At 38.6% G+C, this 10,312-nt stretch overlaps 1 non-coding gene across 1 annotated transcript; it reads left to right on the top strand.

Moving 5' to 3' along the window:
- Positions 1–4,962: 4,962 nt before the first annotated feature.
- LOC130500466 (small nucleolar RNA R71) lies at positions 4,963–5,069 on the top strand. Its single transcript, XR_008939091.1, has one exon. It is a non-coding gene; the product is annotated as a small nucleolar RNA R71 (small nucleolar RNA).
- The last annotated feature ends 5,243 nt before the right edge of the window (positions 5,070–10,312 follow it).

The raw sequence follows: 10,312 nt of genomic DNA, 5'->3' as shown, positions 1-10,312 counted from the left end.
CTCATGGGTATAGGAACTTGACTTCGGGTGATCAGGATTCGAACTAAGGATGAACAATAAACGATCAAACAAACAACCTTAAGCCTAGACACAATTCTAAGCAAGCTCTATGTCTAGATGAATGCTCATTTGCTAACACATCTCAAACATCAAGTGTCCTTGGTTGAATAACATGCAAGCAATCAGTCACAACAGGTCTATTAGCTATCTTAGCATCTTTAACAACAAATGTCTTTGGCAAAGTACACTAAAAGCCTAGGAGAGTTGACTCGGGCATTTCATCGAACACCTGTCGGGTGAGAAATGCCTAGAGATCACCCTTTGAGTGGCCTACTCAAATGATGTATTGAAATCACTCTACTAGCAAGGAGATGACATGATCTACACTAAAACATCATAGAACTAACATAATCACCCTTAGTCTCCTAACCCATGAATTCAAAAGGTGATTACTCACTAATCTCCATGATTCTTCTTAAACCCATGATGGATTTCAGATTAATCATGTAGAGAAATAGATGAGAGATCACAAGAACAATCACAAACCAAGCCAAAAAGAGATTAATTTCTTGAGAGAGTTTGTGTTCTTCAATAGATCAAAGATAATCTGCCAAAAGGTGGCTACAACATACTTAAACATTAGGTTTTTCAGAGTAAAAACGTGCATAAGAAATTGCAAAAAGGTCCTTGAAAAATCATAAAATCGGGTAGCATAAAGGGGTGGAGCGACCAGGAGGGGTCGCTCCGGGTGGTCGCTGCGGGTTGGTCGAAGAAGACGAGCGGGCTGGGTGAGTCGCTGCGCCGAGGTCGCTCCAGGAGTGAAGTCACAGCGGCCAGCCAGGGTCGCTCCGGTCAGGTTGCTCCGGATGGATATGTCTCTAGTAAATTGGTCATAACTTCTTCGTTACATCTCCAAATGACTTGAAACCACTTCCATTAGAAAGCTAACTCAATTTCCTGTGTCTCCACAAAATCTTAGCAACAGAAGATGTCTCGAAGACCTCCATCCATGCTCATCTTTCACCCCCTTTTTGAGCACATTGCTTCCAAATGTCTCCAAGAACTCCATGTGGTGTTCCAATACCTGATAGAGACATATGTATGCCAAATGCAACCTAAACATGCCTAAATCCTAATCTATATGATGCAAATACCTATGAATGAATGGTTAAAACAATGCAAATATGCAAGACATCAACTCCCCCACACTAGTCATTTACTTGTCCTCAAGTGAACTTTCTGGGACTCATAGGGGAAGAGGTTTGAAAGTGGGAGCTCATAGCCAAGAGAAACACAAAAGCACTCGCTTCAACATAAGAATTCAGTACTAGCACACTCTCTCTTATTATCCTCTAGCTTCTCTAGGCCTGTCTCAACTCAACATTATGCATTCACACATTCAATTCAGCCAACTCTCACATTCATTAAGCAATACAACAAGTGAGCTCTATGCAAATGGTCAATTGGTCCAAGTCATTTGGGTAAGGGAAGGCTTTTTCGCTCTAGTGATCAAGGGTTTCATAACTCATTATCTTCAAGGTTTAACACTCAAAACAAGTAGCCTTGACATTGCACATAATATATCTAAGAAAGGGATCAACTAATGCATACAATGCTCAATCTTCATTGTTCTACCCTTTTTCAAACATACAAGTGACACAATTGAAATCCCAAGTTACACCCATCTCACATCTCTCACCCAAAAATCTCAAGAACACATCCACAAACTCTTAATCAAGGGAAATATTTAAACTTTTAAAACACAACCTCTAAGCTCATTCTCACTTTGCTAGCCCCCTTTTTTTTTTTCTTATTTTTTTTTTTTTTTTTTTTTTTTTTTTTTTATTTGGGGGCCAAGACTTTCACAACTTTGAGCTAGAGGTTTATACAATTCCCAATAAGACAATTAAGCACAAGAGTTCATTCATTCCCATTCAACTTTCAAGTTTAAACTTTACAACACTCACCCCCACCTATGGCTAGACAATAGCGTAAGCAATCTAGCAAGAATGAAGACTGAGCATTGTCGTTCCCAATACTCTCAAGATTATGCGCATGTAAGACTTTCCGAAAAAGGCCTCACTCAACAAACAATTAAGGCTTAAAAGGAGGAGAGGGTTTTAGGGAGTGGAATGCCACTAGAGATTGTCAAAAAGATCGGCATAAAAGATGTGACAACTCTAGTGTGTATATCCATGACTTAGCACACAAGGGACCATGAGCAAGAAATTAAGTTCATTCTGTTCGATTCAAAGTTGTAGTTGGCTTAAGAGATTGAGTTTCAGAGAGAGTTTTCAAGGCACGAAGCTTACAAGGTTTTCAAGAGAGGTGCATGAACTATACAAGGCTAGACAATGCTCCCTACAAGGCGTTTTAAATCAGCTCCCAATGCAAATGAATGCAACCTATATGCTTCTAGACTCAATCCTAAAGTATGCAAATGATACACTAAATGATTCTTTTTGTGTGTTTTCAAATTTTTTTTTAAATTTTTCTTTTTTTTTTGGTTTTTCTATGCAAATAAGAATGTAAAATGTAATGCATGAGACTCAGAATCATCAAAGCAAACATGATCAAATACTTGGTACCTCCCCCACACTTAAATCACACAGTCTCTGTGTGAGGGAGACACCTAATGGAAAGGTAAAATGCAAAGAAAAACTGGGATAAACAAGGGTTGCAGGTTACCTGGAGTGGAGCGAGGTAGGGGACCCGCTGTGATGGGTCGCTCCAGGTTTGCTCGGAACAACGAGCGACCTGTGCTACCCGCTGAGGCTGGCCGCTCCGGCTCGGTGAGGTCACAGCGACCATGTAGGGTCGCTGCGGGTGATGGCTTCTCAGCGACCAGGGAGACCCGCTCCAGTTAACCGCTGCCGAAGAAGACGAGCGACGGGGATCAGCCGCTGCGCCAAGACCGCTCCATGCTGATGGAGTCACAGCGACCAGGCAGAGCCGCTGTGACTGGTCGTTGGGCTCTGCTCGTCCTTGTGTCACTCCTTTTGCCTATTTTTACCTGCACACAACTTCATTTTCCCATTGCTTTATGCAGTAAGATGAAAATAAAAATACTAATGCAATATATACAAGGATACTCATGGGACTTCCTCCCAAGTGAGCTTGTTTTAAGTCTCTAGCTTGACTTTGCCTCCTTTGGATCAGGCTGGAGTAGGTGCAGAAAGTGGAGTTAACACCCCATCTTCCTCAGGTGGTAGCTCACCAAGGTGATCATCAGCAGGAGGGCCCATTTCTTCAATGATGAAGGCTTGTCCAAACACAGTGGGGTTCTTCATTTTCTCCTTGATGTCAAAGTGGAGGATGTTCGCCTTACCCAAATGGAGGTCAATCTTGCCTTCTTTCACATTCACAATAGCTCCTGCTGTAGCTAAGAATGGCCTTCCAAGAATCAATGGGTCTTGAGCCTCCTCACCCATTTCAAGCACCACAAAATCTGTAGGTATCTCATACCCTCCAATCTTCACAGGGAGGTTCTCTAGGATGCCCACAGGGTACTTCACTGAACGATCAGCTAACACCAGAGAGAGTCTACACTTCTTGTATTGAGTGAAGCCAAGCTTCTTTGCCACAGATAAAGGCATCAAGCTGACACTAGCTCCCAAATCGCAGAGACATTTCTCAAAAACCATAGGTCCAAGAGCACAAGGTAGTGTGAAGCATCCTGGATCCTCTAGCTTCTCTGGAGCATTAAGCCTCTGAATGATGGCATTGCACTCATGGCTCAGAACCATCATGCCCTCCATCTCCTTCTTCTTAGCAGTTACAGCATCTTTCAAGAACTTGCTGTATTGAGGAATCAGCATGAAAGCATCAATGATGGGCATTGTAACCTGAGCTTCACTCATCTGCTTCTCAAACAAAGCCTTGTACTTCTGTAGCAGCTGCTTCTTGAATCTACCAGGGAATGGAAGCTTGGGTTCATAGGGAGGAAGGACAGAAGAGCTCTCACCTGCTGGAGCAGCAGATTCACCATCTTTTGTTGTCTTCTTCTCTTCTCCAACCTTTCCTTTACCCTTATCTTTCTCAATCTTCTCCAAGATCTCATCATCTGTCTTCTCATCAACAATGACCACTTCATCATCTAGATTGATGGCTATCTCCTCACCTTGTTTCTCAGCATCCTTGGTGAGGGTTCTAGGAGGTAACTGCTTACCACTCCTGAGTGTGACAGCTTTTGCGTCCTTGGGATTTTGATCAGATTTTCCAGGTAGAGATCCTGGCTGACGATTCTGGTGGGTGCTCATGGAAGCAAACTGATTCTCCAAATTCTTGACAGAAGAAGCAAGGTGGGAGAATTTGTTGTTGAGCTCATTGTAGCTCCCATCAATCTTGGAGTGAAGGTTCTTCAGCTCATAGCCCACATGCTTCTCACTTCTAGTCTGAGACTCCAAGATCTGTTTCAGTAATGCATCAGTGCTGCTCTCTTGAGGGGCAGAAGAGATAGGAGAGGGGCTTTGCTGAGGCTGATAGTTGCTCTGCTGGTTGTTTCTTGGCTGATAACCACTCTGCTGGTTGTTGGAATAGGGCTTCTGTTGGTAGTTGTTGTACTGAAAGTTGGGTTCCTTCTTGTACCAGCTACCATTGCTGTTGATGAAACACAATTCTTCTTGCCCTTCCAAGCCATCAACCTCATTGACAGTAGGAGGTATCTCCTGTTGTGGGTTACCAACAAAGTTCACATGCGCTTGTGTGGCCTTATCAGCAATGAGTGTGTCAATCTTCTCCTGAAGAGCTTTGATCTCATTCCTTGTGTGCTTGTCATCACCTCTACTGCTTCTGTCATGGTCTCCACTGTAGACTGCATCACTCTTAACCATGTTGTCAACCAGAGCCTCTGCTTCTTCCTCAGTTCTCCCCAAAAAGAACCCATTGCTAGCTGTATCCAGTCTGGCTCTATACTTAGGAAGAGCACCTCTGTAGAATGTGCTCAGCAAGCTCTCCTTGGAAAAACCATGGTGTGGGCACTGAGCTTGGTAACCATTGAATCTCTCCCAAGCTTCACTGAATCCTTCCAAGTTCTTCTGTTGGAAGCTGGAGATCTCGTTCCTCAACTTAGCAGTTCTTGAGGTGGAGAAGAATTTCTCCAAGAATGCCTTTTTGCAGTCTTCCCAAGTGGTGATGGAGTCACTTGGTAGAGACTTCTCCCACTGACGTGCCTTATCCCCCAAAGAGAAGGGGAATAGCTTGAGCTTTAAAGCATCCTCTGACACACCATTAGTCTTTGACATACCACAGTAGCTGTCAAACTTATCCAAGTGATCAAATGGGTCCTCCACAGCCAGACCATGATACTTGTTGTTCTCTATGCAGTTGAGCAGCCCTGACTTGATCTCAAAGTTGTTAGCAGCCACAGCCGGTGCTCGGATTCCCAGTCTAGGACCGTTGATGTTGGGGCGGTCATAAGTGCCAATGGGGCGAGCTGCTCGCTGTTGTGCCCCTTGGGGTGGAAGATTGTGGACTCCATTGGGGTTCTGAGGATTTTGTTGTTCTTCCATTGCAGCTTCCAGTGTCTGCAGTTGAGCCTGTTGCTCTTCTTGTCTTCTCTTTCTAGCACACTCTCTCTCTAAAGCTCTGATGTCTGCAGCTCCTGGAACAAGGTTCGATGTACCCTTGCTCCTCAAGTTCATACACCTGAAAATCACAAAGAGTGAAGAAGAGAATCAGTAACTTACAAAAATAAAAATGACTTAGTCTCAAGCAAATGACTAAATCTCAATGTTCAAATCAAACTCAGAATTTGGCAACGGCGCCAATTTGATGTTAGGAATTTCAGAGTTCCTAAAACAAATGCTGTAGGATAGGGATGAATGTCGAACCAGTTCTGAGGGACTCAAAGCAGTGAGAATGCAAGTATTTGCCTAATCTAAGTGCAGCCAGTGATTTGATGATTTCTAAACTAATGATTAAAGCTAATGCAAAGCAATAAAAAATGATACTTTTAAGCTATTGGAAAGGAGAACTCATGGGTATAGGAACTTGACTTCGGGTGATCAGGATTCGAACTAAGGATGAACAATAAACGATCAAACAAACAACCTTAAGCCTAGACACAATTCTAAGCAAGCTCTATGTCTAGATGAATGCTCATTTGCTAACACATCTCAAACATCAAGTGTCCTTGGTTGAATAACATGCAAGCAATCAGTCACAACAGGTCTATTAGCTATCTTAGCATCTTTAACAACAAATGTCTTTGGCAAAGTACACTAAAAGCCTAGGAGAGTTGACTCGGGCATTTCATCGAACACCTGTCGGGTGAGAAATGCCTAGAGATCACCCTTTGAGTGGCCTACTCAAATGATGTATTGAAATCACTCTACTAGCAAGGAGATGACATGATCTACACTAAAACATCATAGAACTAACATAATCACCCTTAGTCTCCTAACCCATGAATTCAAAAGGTGATTACTCACTAATCTCCATGATTCTTCTTAAACCCATGATGGATTTCAGATTAATCATGTAGAGAAATAGATGAGAGATCACAAGAACAATCACAAACCAAGCCAAAAAGAGATTAATTTCTTGAGAGAGTTTGTGTTCTTCAATAGATCAAAGATAATCTGCCAAAAGGTGGCTACAACATACTTAAACATTAGGTTTTTCAGAGTAAAAACGTGCATAAGAAATTGCAAAAAGGTCCTTGAAAAATCATAAAATCGGGTAGCATAAAGGGGTGGAGCGACCAGGAGGGGTCGCTCCGGGTGGTCGCTGCGGGTTGGTCGAAGAAGACGAGCGGGCTGGGTGAGTCGCTGCGCCGAGGTCGCTCCAGGAGTGAAGTCACAGCGGCCAGCCAGGGTCGCTCCGGTCAGGTTGCTCCGGATGGATATGTCTCTAGTAAATTGGTCATAACTTCTTCGTTACATCTCCAAATGACTTGAAACCACTTCCATTAGAAAGCTAACTCAATTTCCTGTGTCTCCACAAAATCTTAGCAACAGAAGATGTCTCGAAGACCTCCATCCATGCTCATCTTTCACCCCCTTTTTGAGCACATTGCTTCCAAATGTCTCCAAGAACTCCATGTGGTGTTCCAATACCTGATAGAGACATATGTATGCCAAATGCAACCTAAACATGCCTAAATCCTAATCTATATGATGCAAATACCTATGAATGAATGGTTAAAACAATGCAAATATGCAAGACATCATTTATGCAGGTATATATACATCATGAACGAGTACTCAAAAAGAATATTTGAGAAAACAATCAGATCTGAAAATAGATGGTTGCACAAAAAAAATCAGATTTGAAAAAGATAATGAATTCATATTTGAAATAAAGGTATGAATTAAACTGTAGTCATATTTGAAAATGTGCGTTAGGTTTTTTAAAGTAAAGTTTCTATGATTCTTTTGTTAATAAGAGAAACGGCAATTTATGTCAATTTAGAGAGGTCACACGTTTTTCGAAAAAAAAATAGTATAATAATCAAGGAGTGAAAAACTTGGGTGAGAGAAGTTCATCGCAGTGAATCCGAGTCTTCACTATTCTGCGGGCCCCATGCCACGTGGCGGCCCGCGATAGATTCGATTATTATTATTATTATTATTTTTTTTTTTTAGAAAAGTCAAACGAAAAAAAATTAAAATAATAAAAAAAATCATTGGAATTCGGGAAAGGAGAGTTTGCTGATGGGCATGCTCTAAGGAACTAGAACTAAAAGTCTTCACCACTTACATGGGAAATTGGGAGAGTTACATATACTCAAACCATATAAATGTTGGATTTAAAAATTAAGAAAGGTATCTATTGTAAAGATCGATTATAAATAGAAATATAGTATTTTATTTAACCAAGTGGTCTTGGCCTAGTGGTAAAGGGGCTCCGGCTGGAGTTTCCGCCCTGGGTTCGATTCCACTTGGCCACCCGGAGCGCCTTAAGTGGTAAGAAAACGCGGATCTTGCGGGCCTCGTGGTGATTAGTCCTTGGGCCTAGAAAGCCTTTGGGATCACACCACGGTTATCAAAAAAAAAAAAAAAAAAAAAAAAAAAAAAAAAAAATTATTAGGAAGATCATTGCGTTAAAGCTGTCGTAGTGTGTGAGAAGGACGGTGGCAAGGAGCTCAGGTCGTAGTTGATCTCACATAGGAACGGTTCACGGTACGGTTTTATATTTAAAAAAAGCCAGAAGGTTAGATCTACTTTTTTTTATCATGATTCTTTATTAGATCTACAGTATTCAAACTAACACACACACGCATACCTACGGATTTTAAAAAAATTTCAAAAATATAAAAATCTAGTTTTAATGTATAGTTTCATTGAGCACTAACATAAGATGATAATCAAAGAGTTTATAACCTCTATTGTCTTCGTTTCTCTAAATAATGCAGATTTTATAATGTTAATTCCACTAATCTATGCAGTATAAGAAATTTTAGTAAACTAAATATTTAAAAATTAGAATGATTCCTATATACCATGAAAGATAGTCTAGCATACATTAATTCAAATGTAGAATGTGGTTTGAATTTTTTTAAACAAAAGTAAAGAGGATAAACTTCAGTATATAGAGCATTTACCGAAAACTCATTATTTTAGAAGGAGTTAACTCACAGATTTTGAAAAAAATTCAAAAATATGAAAATCTGATTTTAGTGTATAGTTTCATCGAGCACTAACATAAGACGATGATCAAAGAGTTTAGAACCTCTGTTGTCTCCGTTTCTCTATATAATGAAGATTTTATAAAGCTAATTCGACAAATCTAGTCGATATATGAAATTTTAGTAAACAAAATATTAAAAAAATATAATGATTCATATATACCATGAAAGATAGTTTAGAACACATTAATTTAAATGTAGGATGTGGTTTGAAATTTTTAAAACTAAAGAGAAGAGTATAAACTTCAGTATATAAAGCATTTACCGAAACTCATTATTTTAGAAGAGGTTAACCCACGGATTTTGGAAAAATTTCAAAAATATGAAAATCTGGTTTTAGTGTATATTTTCATTTAGCACTAACATCATAAGATGATGGTCAAAGATTTTGGAACCTCTTTTTGTCTTCGTTTATCTAGATAATGAAGATTTTATAATGCTAGTTCCCCTAATCTAGTCAGTATATGAAATTTTAGTAAACTAATTATTAAAAATTAGAATGATTCATATATACCATGAAAGATAGTTTAGAATACATTAATTCAAATGTAGTATGTGGTTAAATTTTTTTAAAATAAAGTAAAGAGTATAAACTTCAGTATATAGAGCATTTACCGAAACTCAATATTTTAGAAGAAGTTAACCACGGATTTTGGAAAAATTTCAAAAATATGAAAATCTGGTTTTAATGTATAGTTTCATCGAGCACTAACATAAGATGATGGTCAAAGGGTTTATAACCTCTTTTTTCTTCGTTTATCTAGATAATGAAAATTTTATAATGCTAATTCCACTAATCTAGTCGGTATATGAAATTTTAGTAAACTAAATATTAAAAATAGAATGATTCCTATATACCATGAAAGATAGTTTAGAATAAATTATTTCAAATGTACAATGTGGTTTCAAATTTTTAGACAAAAATGGAAGAGTATAAACTTCAGTATATAGAGCATTTACTGAAAACTCATTATTTTAGAAGGGGTTAACCCCGGATTTTGAAATTTTTTTAAAAATATGAAAATTTGGTTTTAGTGTATGGTTTCATCGGCAGTAACATAAGATGATGGACAAAGAGTTTAGTACATCTGTTGTCTCCGTTTCTTTAGATTAATGAAGATTTAATAATTCTAATCCCACTATTCTAGGCAGTATATGAAATTTATACCAAACTAAATATTAAAAAATTAGATGATTTTCTATATACCATTAAAGATAGTTTAGAATACATTAATTCGAATGTCGAATATGGTTTGAAATTTTTAAACAAAAGTGAAGAGTATAAACTTCAGTATAGCATTTACCGAAACCCACAGATTTTGGAAAATTTCAAAAATATAAAAAATCTGGTTTTAGTGTATAGTTTTATTGAGTACTAACATAAGATGATGGGCGAAGAGTTTAGAACCTCTGTTGTCTTCGTTTCTCTTGATAATGAATATTTTATAATGTTAATTCCACTAATCTAGTCTATATACGAAATTTTAGTAAACTAAATATTAAAAAAATTGATGATTCCTATATACCATGAAAGATAGTTTAGAATACATTTATTAAAATTTAGAATGTGGTTTGGAATTTTTTTAACAAAGGAAAGAGTATAAACTTCAGTATATAGAACATTTACAGAAAACTCATTATTTTAGAAGCGGTTAACCCACGGATTTTCGAAAAATTTCAAAA

This window comes from Raphanus sativus, chromosome 9, assembly GCF_000801105.2.
Source record: "Raphanus sativus cultivar WK10039 chromosome 9, ASM80110v3, whole genome shotgun sequence".
NCBI classification, from domain to species: Eukaryota; Viridiplantae; Streptophyta; class Magnoliopsida; order Brassicales; family Brassicaceae; genus Raphanus; species Raphanus sativus.
Note: the sequence above shows the minus strand (reverse complement) of the source record. Positions and strands in the feature narration are given on the sequence as shown.